General features: G+C 35.7%; 1 long non-coding RNA gene across 1 annotated transcript; it reads left to right on the forward strand.

Annotated features, from left to right (window-relative positions):
• The first annotated feature begins 338 nt into the window (after nt 1–338).
• LOC139795096 (uncharacterized) lies at nt 339–13,094 on the forward strand. Its single transcript, XR_011725382.1, has 4 exons — nt 339–611; nt 8,346–8,453; nt 10,287–10,389; nt 13,065–13,094. It is a non-coding gene; the product is annotated as an uncharacterized lncRNA (long non-coding RNA).
• Nucleotides 13,095–16,572: the final 3,478 nt, after the last annotated feature.

A 16,572-nucleotide genomic window follows, 5' to 3' on the forward strand; every position in this document is an offset into this window, starting at 1 on the left:
GAAGCCAAGTTGGCTGAACAAGTCTGTGTTTTAAAATATGAAGAATACAAAACACAGACAGTATTTTCAGTTTAATTTCTTATATAGAAAGGAGACAGAAATTATTGAGATCAAATTAAAGTGTTCAGACCTTTTCAACAGGCATTAGAGACAATGTATTGCCTAAATCCGAAGAGCTGTTGCTGAGGAAACACTCAGTTACTCATTAGTCTGTAATTTCATAAGCTTTTCATGTACTTTATCTTTTTACCCTTGAGCTTTCCAAACTTATGACTTGCACCTTTGCGTCTTCCTGAACAGGTACTGTAACCACTATTCTGACAGTGGAAGACAAGGTTTCTTCTGGATGTGTGTTGAAAGAAATGAATGAGTCCTGACTCTGCTCAAGAATCAAGAATATAATTCCTATTTTCAGGGAAGTTTTCAGTGCTGTGAATGCTGATACTTCATGTGTGTGGAGGAGCAAGGTGCTGGATGTACTCTCTTCTCAGTGTTTTCTTAGACACCAACCTGTTTCATGCTGCATTTGGAGGGCATCAAACTGTCTCCCCAGGACTTGTTCAAAGGTGACAAAATACTGTCTAGGACTTCTGGTGCTTACCTTGGGACAGGTATGTAAATAACATGGTTTGGGGATCCCAAACAGCTTGAGAAAAGGACAAAAAGAATCTCTTGAATATCTATATTCTGAACCTCAAGTATTTGGTTTTGCTATGAGCAATCTTAATTCTCAATGCATACATACCTTACAGATATCTGACTTGATTTCCTGTCATTAAAAAGCCTGAGAAATCTTTTTGGTTCAAGGATTTTACTTCATTTCAGATTTCTCACTTTAAAAATGCTCTATTAATTTCACTTGATTTCAGCTTGCTGACATTTTGCTTCTCAGATCCGTTCAGCATCAATGAAAGCACTAAACAAGCTATCAGGAGTTATTCTGAACAAATAACAAAAATAATTTTTTTGAAAAATCCCAGCCTGTGTAATGCCAGAAATAAGATAGGACTTAATTTTACTAGTGCTGGTACTTTCTTACCTTAAATACAAATGAAGTCTCCAAACTTTTTCCTCCAGAATTGTGATATTTAGCATTGTTATCACACCAAGAAATAAACAATTGTTTAAGGAAATGGGTGAGAGTTATTCTCAGTGCTACAGTGCTGAGTCAGTCATGCAGAACTAATTTCCTGGCTGTCTCTGAATGCACATAAAGCTGCTCTGTATCTGCTGCCGACAATGAACTAGTGACTGGAAAAAAGAATCTTAAACACAGTCACATCTCTTGACTGTTAAAATCCTTTACACAAAGCGTGCTGATCTAATGTACTGTAGTAAGCAATATCCTTTTTTTTTTTTTTTTTTTTTTTTTTGAGTGTAAAAGAAGTTTTAGTACCTGAAGCTGTTGCTAAGTAACAAAATTCTTCTAAAATACATCTTTCTTTCTAATAAAACTGGTTTGGTTTATTCTTTTAATTTCTCTTCTTTTCTTTCCTTTTCTTTTCTTTTCTTTCTTTTCTTCTTTCTTTTCTGGTAATGAATATACCTATGGTAGAAATATAATGGATAATAATAATATTGCAAAATGGAAAAAATATCTTTGCCATAGAATGTTATCATACAGAACTAAGGATGTCTTATCCATGTTGGGACCATATTACAAGTCACTTAATCAGAAAATATATTTGAATAAAACTGCCAAGCATTTTAGAAGCAAGATGCAAATGGCAGTAAGCTGTCTTTGTAAATAGGGACTTCCTTGTATATTTAGCTATATTATAGAATAAGAATAGCTATATTGCTATATTAGAATATTAGAATATATATGATATTTAAAGCAGGTTCACAGATACTTTTTGTTTCAGAAATAAATTTCATAATATGCTCTTTCAGCACAAATATTCTCAGAACAACAACAACAGTTTCCACAAACAGTCCACCAAGAGTAAGAGGAAAAGAAAATGTATTAATATATATAGATTTACTAAGACTTCAAGAAAATAAAAGATACTAATGAGTATCAATACTGTGTAGCTTAATGTAAATCTAGTGTTACTCTGCAGATAAACTTTAATGGATGGGAGAAGATGAAGGTGGGAGGAAAGTGTTCTCAAATCCAAGTTTGCAGTGTTACAGCCCACACAGGGATGTAAATGAAGGTTTGGACACAGGATCTGCTCAGTGAAGCAGAAGGTTTTACTGCCCTCTAGTAAAAAGCAGCTACAAAACTGTCTTTTAAAATGTATGCATGATGACTAAACCTATTCAGTTATTGTTCCTGAAAATGTGATTAGTCTTGGATTGTCATCTCATTGTTTCTATAGTCAAAGAATAAAACATTTATGTTCAATGTAGAACGACTTATTTTTAAATTAAGGAAAATAGTAATAATGAAGCACAAAACCAAGGTCTCTGTGGCTGTGTCTGCGTCTGCATGAACAAATCTTGTGCCAAATTTTATGCACTGTTATTAGCAAAAGTCTAAATGGTGGCACCCCCTGGAATCCAACAGTTTTATTAGCACAGTTCAAAAATTCCTGAGTCCTAACTGCAGGGGAACTTACCCTGTTGTTAGCATTGTACCAACACTAAATTAGAAGCTCAAGAGTGAGCACGATTTGTGTCCTTTAATTTCTGGCAGCAGCAACTCTGAGAATAAAATGGCAGCTGAATTCTTTACATGATTCTAGGATAACACTGTAGAGAGACACGAGATAGTTGCTGGGAAGTTATACACAGTTAAGGTGCACACAAAGGAAAAAAGAAATAAAATAAGAGTTTTGTTGCCACACACATAGCTGTATCATGCAGTGCTGTACGACTGGATTATTACTAACAAGGATGACATGAAAGGATGTGTGAGGCTGTCATCTTGAAAAGCCTGACAGTGATGGAGATTGTTGTAACTGTGTACACTGCAACTCGTTAGGCAATGCAGCCTCTGCTTCTCAAATGGCAGCAGAAAAAATGTTTGGGAAAGGGCAAGTACTGACTGCAACCTCAGAAAATACCTAGTGCTTTCCTCCCTGCATCTTGTTTTTCTTTCTTTACTTATATGGTGTTTTTTTAATCTAGTATTTTTTTTTCTTAAATGTGAAGTATAAAACTAGCAGGTTTTTCAGGAGTCACGTGGCCCCTCTGGGAAAATTGTGTTTGCAGTTCTCAGCCTCAGTCACTGAAAGGTGCAAATATTCTGTCAATCCTACCACTGCTTTTGTACAAAAGAATGCTCAATCTCCATATATTCTTATTTGTGTAGCTTTATAAATATTCAAATGCCTGTGGGAAATGGGGTTGGAAGTGGGGGAGTTCTTCTAAAGTAAATATGAATTAAAATTAATATGACAGAATAGAAAGAGTTTATCTTCATTCATAGGAAAGATCAAAGTAGGGCATAGTGTAGCTCATTTCTTCTACAACTTTCCCTCCTCTGCCAAGGACAAAGAGTGAAGGGGCACTATCTTGGCCAAGGTCCACCACAGAAATGTTACTTTCTGAACTATCACTCTATCCTTGCGTGCAGTTCAGGTGGCACATAACTTGAATGTAGAAATTCAGTCCAGTCCTATCTTGTTGATGTGTGGTGGTCTGGGATTACAGATCCACAACTGGTTTCCTGACATACTTCTTTCCTCATGAGACTTCCTTTGATGTGGGTGTGAAATCAGACTCTCAAGTGCTTCAATACATTGGTCAGAGTAGTAACATAGGCAAAAAGAAAAAAGACTGTTTAATATCTTTTTCAGCATTTATTAGGACTTGGAGAAGCTGAGGTAATTTTCCAATCCAAATTAATGGAATCCTAGAAAAAGAGGTCTGGAAAGGAATGTGGAAGACAACCCATACATGGAGCAAGCTCTATATAGAAAGGAGAATAATTTGTTTCTGAATCATTGTTGACAAATGCTGACACTTACTAAACTATCCTTGAAAGCCTCAAATAATGACTACTCCAGCTACTCCAAGGTCTTTTTCATCTTCATTAGGTAAGATCCCTAATGAATCTTTCCTTTTTACTGCTCTCCTGTTTCCTAGCTACTTGGATCTCTTTCATGAACTCCTTGGCTGAGTCCTGCTTCCTTAAAAGTTGTTTAAGTTAAGGAAAAAAAGATATTAAGCATCCTCAGAATCACAAGCTTACTTTTTTAAACACCATAGTTTTATTTAAGATATATTTCTTTCCTTTCCCCTAAACTTTCATAAATAAGAGATAAAATCTATTAGTTTTGATTTGACAGTTGTTAATATGTTACATGTATTTACACTTCCTTCTGCATGATACAGGTATTGTGTTATTATAATGTGACTTCGAATGGTTTATTGGGAAGCATTATTCATTATTCTTTTGTTAATTTATCCTAATTGTGCTGATCCTGTGAGCGTGTCTGGGTTTCTGAGATAAGTGAGCATTTGATCAGGTTTTTTTTCTGTTGGCTTTTGTACAATGGTGTAGGAGACATGCAAGTGGTGTCTGTGTGTATGAAAGAAACTTACTTTTACACTGGGTACTTGGACAAAGAAAAAATACCTTCCACGGTTTTGAGTGCATCTTATACAGCTTTATGATCTTATATTTCACCTGAATTCTGATAGAACTTGTATGGTCAATGGTAAAAAGCAAAGACTTCACAGAGAGGCCTCAAAATAATTATTACAGTCACAGCTGTCACTACAGTCTCTTTTAGGATACCTGTTAATGGAGTCAAAACATTTTCCTCATAGCTCCATTCCAAGATATGGTCCATAAATCTACAAGTATTGTGTAGTAGTGTAAAGAAAAAAGATGGACCATAGCAGGTGTTTTTGAGTGAAGAAGTCTCAGTTTGCTTGATCGTAAAGTCAGCACCTGAACACTACATTGATAAAATGTGGTGATGAGGCATAGATGCCTTTACTTAGTTGCATTGGTTTTGGAAGTCACAGTCACTTTTGGATGCAGTTCCAAATATGTATTTCTCTCCCTGTTTTCCCAAAAGCAAATTCTATAAGGAGAATAAGTAAATATTAAAAAAAAATAAATTCCAAAGAAATTCCACTAAGACTTTACATTCTATGGTGACCACAATGTAGTCTGCTCTTTGGAGATCTCACCAGATGGAATTATGTGGCAAGATAATAAATAGATAACAGTTTCCTATCAAGTGTTCTAAAGTAATAAACATTTTCCCATTGTGAATCATCTGAAATTACAACCTTTTGAAATTTTTAAGGAAAATAAAAATACAAGGACATTTTGCTCCTCTCATGGCTGCTGCATAAGCCAGTTTCCTCCCTGCCCATTATTTAGTTCAGAATCCTGTCCTCATGCACAATCTCCTCCTTCAACATCTGATAAGGAAAACACTTGGGAGTAAAAGGGGAAATGCGTATTCACATCTTTTCTATGCCCGCTTTAGGCCAGAACAGTAATTTTCAGTAATTTCTCTTACTGAGAGAAGGCCCCTGTTATTTGTAAAAAAACGAATAAAAAGGCAAGTAATGCAGAACTGTACAGGTATGTGACATTTATAAAGGTATCCATATCTTCTTTGGGAAGTTGCAGGTAAAAACTAACAAAAGGCTGAAAACTTCTGGACTAGAAATTTGAACAAGTCACTCTCAGTGATGTAGTTCTCACACTGTTTTGAAACTCGTGTCTTTTCTGGATTGAATTGTTTCACTTTATAGAAGTGAAACAGATGTTTTCACTGAAGAGGCAGGGGCAAAGGCTGATTTTGCCCTTGTCACTGAAGTCTGAAAAACATAAACATTCATAGAACTATTTAGACAAAGCAAACCAACTTGAACAGATGCTTATCTAGAGCTTAGATGATATTCTACTTTTTTTATTCCTTTTTAAAATACTCAGTGCTCCATAATAATAAAAGGAAACCTCATAAAAAGATAAGGGAGTGATGAAAATTAAATCACTTTCATAAAAATAGTGAGATTAAGCTTTCTGTATATTTGTGAATCCTGAAAGAATGCTTGGATGCAATCAACATCATCGATTCACTCTCCTTATTCTCCCCCATACTGTGAAGTCTTTCCAAATCAGTTGCAAAAAATAGGAATGATCAAATCAATGCAGCTGTGAACATTACAAGATGCACTCTGCAACAAACATAAAATGTGTGAGTGCCTGGTGAGCATTAGGAAATCTGTCACTATGAACAATCGGAGGTGAGAATTTTAAACAGACTGAAGAATTCCAGTGATAATTTACTTCCAAACAAAATATTTTGAAAAATGTCATGATCAATTTTTTTCCTGAAGATTAGCTGCATGAAAAATAAGCTAATTTTAAATATCTTTAGACAAATAATAATTAAAAAAGATTTCATGAAGGCTATTGAAAATGGGAAGAAGAAAAATTCTGCACTTACCACTTTCTTTTTAGCTAGAACTTTCAAGAACACCTTTCCATACTGTGAGAGCTGGATGACTAGCCCAACATTATAGCCTCTCATGGGGTGATGAAGGTGCCTCAGATAAAAAGAGTCCTCAGTTTTCTTTTGCCTTCTTTTTTATCACTAACTTCTGAGAGTCCTTTGTGTGACTGATTCCACTCTGAAAGAGTTCAAGCCCTGCAGAGAGAGACCATCAGGCAGCTTCAGTAGCATCTAGTGTATTGGCTGGCACAGAACAGTGGTAAGCATAGGGGAGCAACACTTAAAAGCACTAGAAGCTGTTTACCTCCACAGTATTTTGTTCTGTGAGTTATTTTGGCTCATTTAATTCATGGAGAAGAGGAAGAGAAATGATAGTGAGGGCTAAGACTGTCTTGAGATATCTAATACCACTCTCTGGAGAGGTGGATGATCTGAAAGTAGAAATAACCAAGTGTTTTTCAAAGCAACTCTAAGCTTCAGGGAAGCTGGGAAATTGTTTTCTGTTACATCTGTGGGCATAGTTTCATCTGCAAGGCATTTAAATACCTAGTACCCTTTTAGCACATAACTTCCACTCCTTTAGCTATCAAAACAGCTTTGTTGATTTTAGTCTTTAATTGTTAGCCTAAATAGTAAAACCAGAACACTTCTCTCTTTCCTGCCACTTAATATATTCCAGTATAAACCCTTTGTAAATGATATGTGCACTTTCATACTTCAACTTTTTACTTATGCTGAATGTTAGATGGAAGTTCTAACTTTAAAATTAGTCATCCTGATGTGCAAAGCACTGGAAAAAGATGGATGTTTTGAACGTAACAGGCTTTACGTTAAACTCCAGCACAGATTAGATGGATTGTGGAATTATGCCTAACATTCTTAAAGGGTTTTAGTGATCAAACAGACAGTAGACCCATGCTGACATTAGGTCTAACACATCCAAAGTATCCATCATAGATATCCAGGGCCTTGCAGACCTGCACTTCTACAGCTTCATATCCAAACTTTTACAATTTAAAAAATTGTCCCTGTCCTTATCTTGACCCATGAGCTCTTCGTTGTATTTTCTCTCTCCTGTTGAGGGAAGGGGAATGATGGAGTGGCTTGGTGGACACCTGGCAAGTAGTCCAGGTTAACCCACCACAAATAATAAAGAAATTATTTCCTGAACCTGAAACTTCATAATAGATGTCAGATAAGAAACAGAAAAATTCATAATAATGTAAAACCAGCCCATAAGGAGTGCAAGGTATTGGTTTTCTTGATAAATTTCATAAGGATTTATTTAGTCAATAATCTCTGTGACAGTTTTGGGTTTTTTTTTCCACATTTTTAAAATTCTCAGGTTTTGTTACATCTATATTTACTCGTAGAACTCTATGACTCCTGATGATTCAGTCTGTGTGAGCCAAGGTAGATGTGACCGTAACATTGGAATAAAGAAATTGGAATATCTGAATTAGACTTCCCCTTGAAGAAACATTTGTCAGTTACTGATCTGATTTTTTCCGCTGTGAACTGATGCAATAAAGGATTTTAAACATATGACATTGGAGTGTATTTTAAAGGCTGTTATTTCAACAAGCTTATTTATAGCTTTCAAATGTATTTAAGTTTCTCTTAATACTACGTTATTGGGCACTTCCAACATCTAATGCCTCATTTACCAGCTTGGAATTTTGTCCATGTCTGGCATCCTAAGTTGATAAAACTGAGAATTTGCTAGAAAAAAAAAAAAGATTAAACTGTAAAGGCAATTTCATGGCTCCGATCTTTGTGCATCAGTGCTGCTAATAGAGATAACAGCCAAAATGAGGAATGGGGCTATGCTCCAACTCCACCTTCATACTGTGAAACAAGTTGAGGAAAAGAATTTTGAGGAAATAAAGTAAACTAAGTTATTCTACACATACATAATACTAAATACAACATCTTAAAGATAATGTATCATCTGCACTTTTTTGTCTGTTTCAGGGATGGCTCACTTCTGGACCACAACAATCTACATTACCCAGTATCAGAAAGAGTATGATTTGCTTTGGAGAGGATCAGGGGAGCTCTTCATTCTTTGACATCACGGAAGTAAGTGCTTTACAAATACTTCAGACAGACAGATGAGATGGATTTTATCCTTTTTCAGGAAATTTTTCTGTTCTTTTCTGAGTAGCTTTTCTAATATGAATGTCAGAAAAGAGAAGTGCTATTTCTGTTCTCCATAAAAGAAATGTATTACTTAAATCTGGCAGTTACTGCCATTTCTAGTGTGATTTTTTGATCTTAGTAGCATATTGCACTGGCTGTTTTGTAATTAGTTGTCATTAAAAGAGAATGCCTATCAAAATGTTAACAAGGATGGTGGTCAATCTCTGTCAGATTTATTGAAAGCAAATACATTTACAAGTTCTATCATAAATCTAGGTCAAGTAATGAGATTCTCAACTTATTTTCCGTAAAGTGGTTATTACATTATGCAGGCAAAATGGCAGAGTACACAACAGTTCAATTTCATCAGCTCTTCACAGAGCAATGAAATCACAAACCAATACTGTTTAAATTTTGATTTATTTCATTGTCATTTATTAGCCTAGAATATATGCATATGTGGAATATTTTGGCAGAATATATATGAAAAAATATATGAAAAATATATATGAAAAAGAATTCCCTTATTTCTGCCAAAATCCAAAAACAAAATGTTAAACTTTTCTTCAAGAAAATAATGAAGTAGGTACATTTTTAATGTCTCATTTTGAAATGCTGAAATTGGTATTTTGAAATTAATACTACAGTCAGCACTCTTACACTGATAAATTATGTGCAGAGCCAAATGCTACAGAACTGCTGCTTGAACCTATTCATTTTTAGTAAGCAGTTCTAAACATAAGAAAATTTTCTTAGGTGTCCTAGGTGTTTGGTAAAGTATAGAACTTGTATCCTGTGCATATTTTGAAATATTTAACTATTTAATGCAACTTGGAGTTCAAAGTGAACTTCCTAAGTGGTGGGCTGCATGTATTTGCCATCTATCTTCAAAATGTTTGGATATTTTTTAAAGACCGTTTTTACTTCAGTGTCTGAGGAAGCCTTGTGGTGGTAAATAGTTTGCCTGTTAGCTCATTCAGTGCAGGAACTTGCAGTTCATCTTCCTGCACTGGTCAATGATTAAGTAATCAGCTGGTGGTCAGGGAGTTCTGTAACTATTTGATGCTGTTTCTGATTCCCTCACTGGAAAAGTGAGGAAATTCTGAATACTGAAAGTATTTGTTTCTCCTGATGATACTTTACTCACAGAACAAAGAGCATAACATTCTCCAGATTTCTGCACCTTTAATTACCCTCTCTTCTTATTTCCTCCATCTAAAATTATATGGGAAAATTGGATTAAATTGAGAAGCAATTAGGAGATAAAATAGTAATTTAGTAGTTATTATGCTGTTGAAGGAGAAATTCCTTCCCAATACAAGAACAGGCACATGTTATGGTTCTAGTTACATCTATGCTGAATGTTAGCGTTAATAGTAAATTTACTTCTAAACCTAGAACTGCTGATCTTGTGTAATTCAAACACCTTAGACCAACCCTCAATAGCTGGCTGTACCTCAAATACAGCACTATGAGGAATGTCCCAGTGCAGGTGTGATGTCTATTGGCCCTCCCTGTTGTGCATAGAATTTATGTTCATACTGCAAATTGTAAATGCTATAAATCCAGCAACAGTGATTCTGCATTTCTTGATCCACCATTTCTAGCCTTCTATAAACCTTTATTTGTTTTTCTTTTCCTTATGGCTAAAGCAAGCAGGCAAATAGAAAGAAGTTCCATTCCTAAAAGGACTCTGAGGAGCGGAGCATGAACCACCGTAGAGTGACCCCAAAGTAAAGGATGCAAAAATATGGATTTTGTGTCTTACTTTAGGTGAAGATGACCTTCAGATTAGACAGCTGTGGACAGCTCTGTGCTATATCACTCAATGAATGTTGCAACTGAAAGGTGTAACTGACTGCTTTGCTCTACTTAAGTGAGAAAAACAGTCAGATTTGGGCTGATGTTTATGCACTGTACGTTCACTTTTGCCATAAATTCAGCCTAATGTTTCCATTGTCTATATCTCTTCTGCTCTTTTTGCATTGCATATAAAGAGAAAATATTGTGACATTGAGGAAGACTGGTAAATCAGTTGTTTGATTTTGATATAGTTTCTATGGAGAATATTTTTTGACTCTGGAATTAAGCATCTGAATATAAATTGTATTTGTTCTAAGTAGCTCTATGTCTGAAATGCTGGAAGCAAGCCACAATTTTGTGGATTCACAGTGTACCACTACAGATCAATACTACCCTCTCTGAATATATGTAATATCCTGGCTGACTATACAACAGTGGCTGGAAGCCCTTCTGCAACTAGAATCAACAACAGATCCCCATTTATCACCTAAGTAAATATATCATTGGGGTTTAAATCATCATGTCTTTTTTTTTTTTTTTTTTTTTTTTTTTCCCTTTTTCTCTGCCCAGTAAAGAGGACTTTGATGACTTGATGAAGATTTTGGGAAGCCCCAGAGAAACAACTGCTACACTTCCTGATCATGCAATTTGGGCACACAGGTTTCATATAATGTAGTAAACATGAGCTGGCTACCTAAATACACTGCAGTTTTAATGGCTAAAAGGCAGGAGCAACTCCTGGGCTCACAAAGTATATGATAACATATTCTCCAGCATATGGTGTCCTTTCTGGACGTTCCTCTTGAGTTTTTCTGTGAAGAGGATTAAGGGAGAAAAAAACCCATTTCCTTGGCTAAAATTCATCTCACTCATAGTGGGAAAAGTCTGGAATTATATCGCTACTGCCAGAGTATTGTGGCTCTACAGTGAGAAACTCATGCCAAACATTGTTTCTGTTGTGGAGGTTTATGAATAGTAGATCACAGGTTGATAACAAACATCAACACTTGGACAGCAAGTGTTACAAAACTGGTGAAATTTTGAAGGAAGATACCAGTTAGAATTTTTCTTTCAGATATTGATGGGGGGGACACAAGAAGAGAATGTGGAGTTTGAAGAATCAGGGAAGTAAGTAATCAGGAATGAGGCTTGAGTGGAATTAAATGATGCCCCTGAATGAAACACAGACGATGTCATGGCACACTATAACCCTCTCTCTGTAGCCCCACGATAAGTTTGCCCCACTCCCCGTGGCTTTTATCTGCTTAAGGGGTCCAGCTTTTGACAAGCACTCGCTGTGTAACCTTGACACAGACTGCTGAGACAGAGCTGTGAGCCCCTTTGTTCAAAGATAAGAAAGGTAAAAATTACAAAGAGTGATAGGACTGCTGATCTGCTGTTAGGAAATCAAGGATTCAAGACAGAAAACATAATGAAAAGATAAAATCTTAATGAAAAGAGATGTAGGCATGTGAACACACCAATATTTAACCTCATAACTCACTAAATACTATCATTTTTTTTAATGTGCATTGGCCAATTAAAAATTGCTTTGAGTTACTTATGACTAACCAATATTCTGCTTATAGAGCCTTTTAGTGCTAGACTAATCAAACAAACTAATTATAAAAATGTTTTGAAAATGTTAAGTGGTGATTTTATTATTGCACTGGGAAACCAATGGACGTATTTAAGAAAGTAGTAACAAAATAGAAAAGGATTATGATATTGGAAAAATTAATTTACTTTTCTAGAATTAAAAAAGAAAAATAAAGAAAAGGGAAAAGAAATTTAATCTAACACAAAGTACAGTAAATATCCCTGTCATGGATGAAGAATGCAGCCATACATCAAGAAGAGCTCTGATGCTCAGAGCTATCTGACATTAAATCATGTCAAGCAGAAGCAAACAGCAATTGAAAAAAAATCATTAATGTTTTTAATTAGGGATGTCTTGGATCCTCATCTGCATTCTGAAAGCAATGGGTTTATTTCAGTAGAAATCATGGCCAGCTTCTGTAGCAAGGAAACTGGCTGTACTTTGAATTGGGCCCTAAATTTGTTGCCTGGCAGGAGCAGAGAAGTGTTTTGCTCTCGTGTCTGACTCCATTGGCAGTGGTGCTTGTTAATCACACAACCCATTACAATGCACTGTACAAGGAGGAATCTCAAAAACATCTTATTGCTGAGCTAAAGGCTATAAAGTGCAGCCTTTTTTGCAAACCAGATTTGTGCTCTGCTGTGTTTTATGGTAGTTGTGCCAGTCCATGATTACTCACAAATGGTGACTAGAGACTGTGGCTGAGAACCCTCAATGTGAGTGTAAGAAGAGGAGGACCTCAGAGCTCATGTTTTGAAGCAATATTTAGGCTAGCTTAACACTGAGCAATAAAATGAAGACAATAACATGGAAAACAAAGGCTAAAAATGCTTAATTACTTTACCCTGATCACCCTGCTCCCTTCCAAGTTGGCAAGTAGGAGCTGGAATTTGCCAAATGTGTTTTATTTTTAAATCTTTTATTCATTGGCAAAACTGTGTACTGCATCAGGCCTCATAAATGTGTTTTACAGTTTTCTAAGGGTTTCTATCATGCACACACCTATGTGTTCATGGAGATAACTTAGATAACTGACTCTCACATGCAGGGGCAACTCTGACTTAGGGTTTTGTGGGGACCCACGCCCCACTAAATTTTGTAATTCTAAATAAATATATCTCTCTGGTCATGCTTTCCACTTCACTCAGTGTAGAAGCATCAGCAAGGGTAATACCAAGTGTAGAAGCATCAGCACTGAGCCCACTGGAGGAAGTACTCTGCACTCATACAGTAACCCTTGGAGGGAGGAATTCTCACCATGACCTTCCATCCATCCAGCTAGAAAGCCCAGAAACCACCCAGAGGTACAGTGGGTTTTTTTTTATTATATTGGCCGCTCCCTCTAAAGATTGCGCTAGGATCTTGTTTAATGCGTAGCAGAACATGCAGATTATCAGTAATGTTGAAACATTGACAACAAACAAGTGGAGAAGTTGCTTAGTCTCATAAAACCCTCAAAATCTGGTAGCAGAATCAGAGCCCTGGCACAGTGCTGCCTGAATGCATTTCATATGGGAGACGAGCAGCACTGCAGCTGTGTACACTTTCATTTACACCACCCATTTTCTGTGGTCCCTTCTAGCCCACAAACAACCCAACTAGAAAGTAAATCTAATATTCTTTGTATATTAACATTCTAATGAATGTGACTGATTTAAATTTCCGTATTGGTTAGTAAGTGATGTCTGGCAGTATCTAATGGCTAGTAGCTCAATGGAGTGTAATCTTATTCACATAATTAATTTCCTTTCAGTCACTTTTCCATTTTTCTATTCAATGGAAAGTAAATAGGGACAGTAGCTGTTTTTCCAGGAATAAAGTATCTGAATCCCATTTTGTGGGTGGCACAGATGAATGTCATTTCATCGCTGAAGAGACTGAGCTGACTTTCTAGAAGACTGCACAAATTGTTAGTTGCATGAATCTCTTGATGTGCACTTCCACACACAGTGCAGCATGCTCCAAAAGTGACAGTAATTCTTTGTATTATTGTGACTGAAATATACTTTTGGCATTACTATGCCCTAGCCGATCAGTAGAGAAAGTAAGGAATGTCACAGGCTGCAAAAAAGACCATAATTTTAAAATAAACCCATTGTATTTTGGAAGATGCATTCATGTAGTTAAGAGTATCTTTAGTTTTTACAAAACCTAATTATTTATTAGCAATATTTGGCTCAAAATAAAAAACATTCCTAATTTTAAATATTTGACATTAAGATTAACAAAGGGTCCTTAGTAAAAACTACTGATTTGGAGGCATATGCTATTCCTCTCAGGTGAGAAAGAAATCAGACACGTAGCTATGAATTTGATTTTAGTTTTGTTTTTTTATTTAAATAATTATATGTTTACAAATACATATGACTGAATATAAATGCATGCATATAGAATCTATTTCTAATTTTGACATTACTGGGATTTTATCCTAGACTATAGAGTTCATTGGCATGTTCCAACAAATAAACACTGTTTATTTCAATTACTTCAGTTCTGTATCAAATTTATTTTTCAAATATTCAATGTCCTGAATCATAATTATCTTAAAGACCATATTTCTTTTCACTAGCTGTCAGAATGACTGTGCTCTATAGGAGTAGTGTGGCTGAGAAAGCAATGCATTTCTGTGCATTGCATATCATATTAACTGCTCTAGATTATATTTTCTTAGCTACTAACGACCTGCATGTTTTGGTTAGATTCTATGATTCTTACTTCTTATTCTTCTCTACTATGAGAGAAATATTACACAATAGCATTTATTAGTAACAAAATAAAATATATAGGGGAATGAGTCACCACAGAATAAAATATTCAGATATTAAAAAATAATTTATATTTTAACCTTGCACATAGTGTCATCTGAGTGACTTAGGGTAGTTCAATATTATGTTGAAACAAGTTTTATTTTGAGATCCTCCCTGGTTTTCAGCTACCAGCCCAAAATTTGAGTTGGTCTTCTGTAGGGTCTCTGCATACATGAGAGTCCTATGCAGATACCTTAGAGACTGTAGGATATTGCAAGTGGCATTAAAGACCCATGCTTAGTCAACTGTATTGTATTTTTTTTAGATTTTATGATGTTTAACTTCAGACATCGGAAAGCCAGAGGAAAGATTCAATTCAATGTTGATATCTAAATTAGGTGTCTAACTCTGTCTTGTGTCATCTGTATAATTTACACGCAGATATCTCAGACAACATAGGACATCTCAAATGGCAATAGGTATAATTTTGGCAACTGAATTTTCCAACTGGATTGCCAAGATTCTCAATGAAACCTAGCTGATGGAGATTTAAATGCAATCCACCACATGCTGTTGCTCATTTACCTATTGGGTTCATTCTGCCCAGTTTGGGCAGAATTACAGCTTTAGGCTGTCATTAACTTCTTATGGAGTCACCAGACAGTGGAGAAAGTTAATATAATTAAGACCTCTCCAAACCTCAAAACTTAAAAAGAGGTAAAAAATTTAAAGCAAAATACTGTTTTTAGATAGGTTAAGATAATAAATATTAATATTTTTACTATTTCATGTGTGAACAAGAAAAGACATTAGTATTTCTCATAGTGGTTCATGATTAGTAACATTACAAATTAAACCTAAATGTTTTAATTTTCTAACATGCAAAGAGTTTTCTTTCAACGCATTTTTTCTGTAACATTTTAATATCAATAAATCTGCCCTTTCCCCTCCTTGCTTTAATGCCAGGGCTGTTGGATGAAAAAAATCTACTGTTGTAGTTGCTAAATGTCACAGTCCACTGGCTAGAAATGTGGAGGTTCTTGTTGGATCCTAGTGGGACAAAGTAATGACAGCACAATATTGGGTGAAATTACACAACTTTATTGAACAGAACTGGTAGGCATTAAAATGGTAATCTAGTGATGTAGAGAAAGAGAAACAAAAAAAGAAAGGAATGAGAAGGAGAAAAGAAAAGAGAAAGGAAAAATTAGAGTAAAAATTACTGGTCCTGGATCATTTCACAACAATGAATGAGTAATCATGGTTGAAATACATCAGATTGAACAACTGGAGCAGACCTCCTCCCACTTCTCTCCTAAGTTATTATCTCTACCATTGTTGCCATATGCAGGCCCTAGGCCACATGCAGGTCTTTACTTCCATAGACAACAGGCAGTCCTTTAGGACTAACAAGTATCTAGATAAGTCCCTTAAAATTATAGTTCTAGAAGAGAAGAGAGAGAGGTAGAAAGGAAAATAAAGAAGTTATAGTGAAGTCACCACCTAAAGTTTGCACCTCCAGATGAAGGAAGTGTTTCTTCTCAGCAGAGCCAACTCTCTCTGGCTTTGTGTCCTCTTATCGAGGAACTGTCTTTTCTGAAGTCCTTCAGGCTGTTCAAGACAAATGCATAATAAATCCCACCCATTACACTCAATCACTGACACTGTCAAAAGAGAAGAGCTACCTTATGGATGCTATTGCTGCTGTGATACGTCTGAAACATATCAGGAATGGTGAAATTAAAAAAACAAGATAAAGCATTATTTTGATTATGAGCAATTAACTCCTCATTATACTAAAATCAACTGTTGGCCTTAGATACACATAGAAAATCACAGTTTCTGAGAGGTCTGCCATGTTTGACCTTTTCCCACTGGTGCATTGTATGAAGTTCTTGCCCTAGCTCTC

The sequence above is a fragment of the Heliangelus exortis genome, chromosome 3 (genome assembly GCF_036169615.1).
Source record: "Heliangelus exortis chromosome 3, bHelExo1.hap1, whole genome shotgun sequence".
In the NCBI taxonomy this organism is placed as follows: domain Eukaryota; kingdom Metazoa; phylum Chordata; class Aves; order Apodiformes; family Trochilidae; genus Heliangelus; species Heliangelus exortis.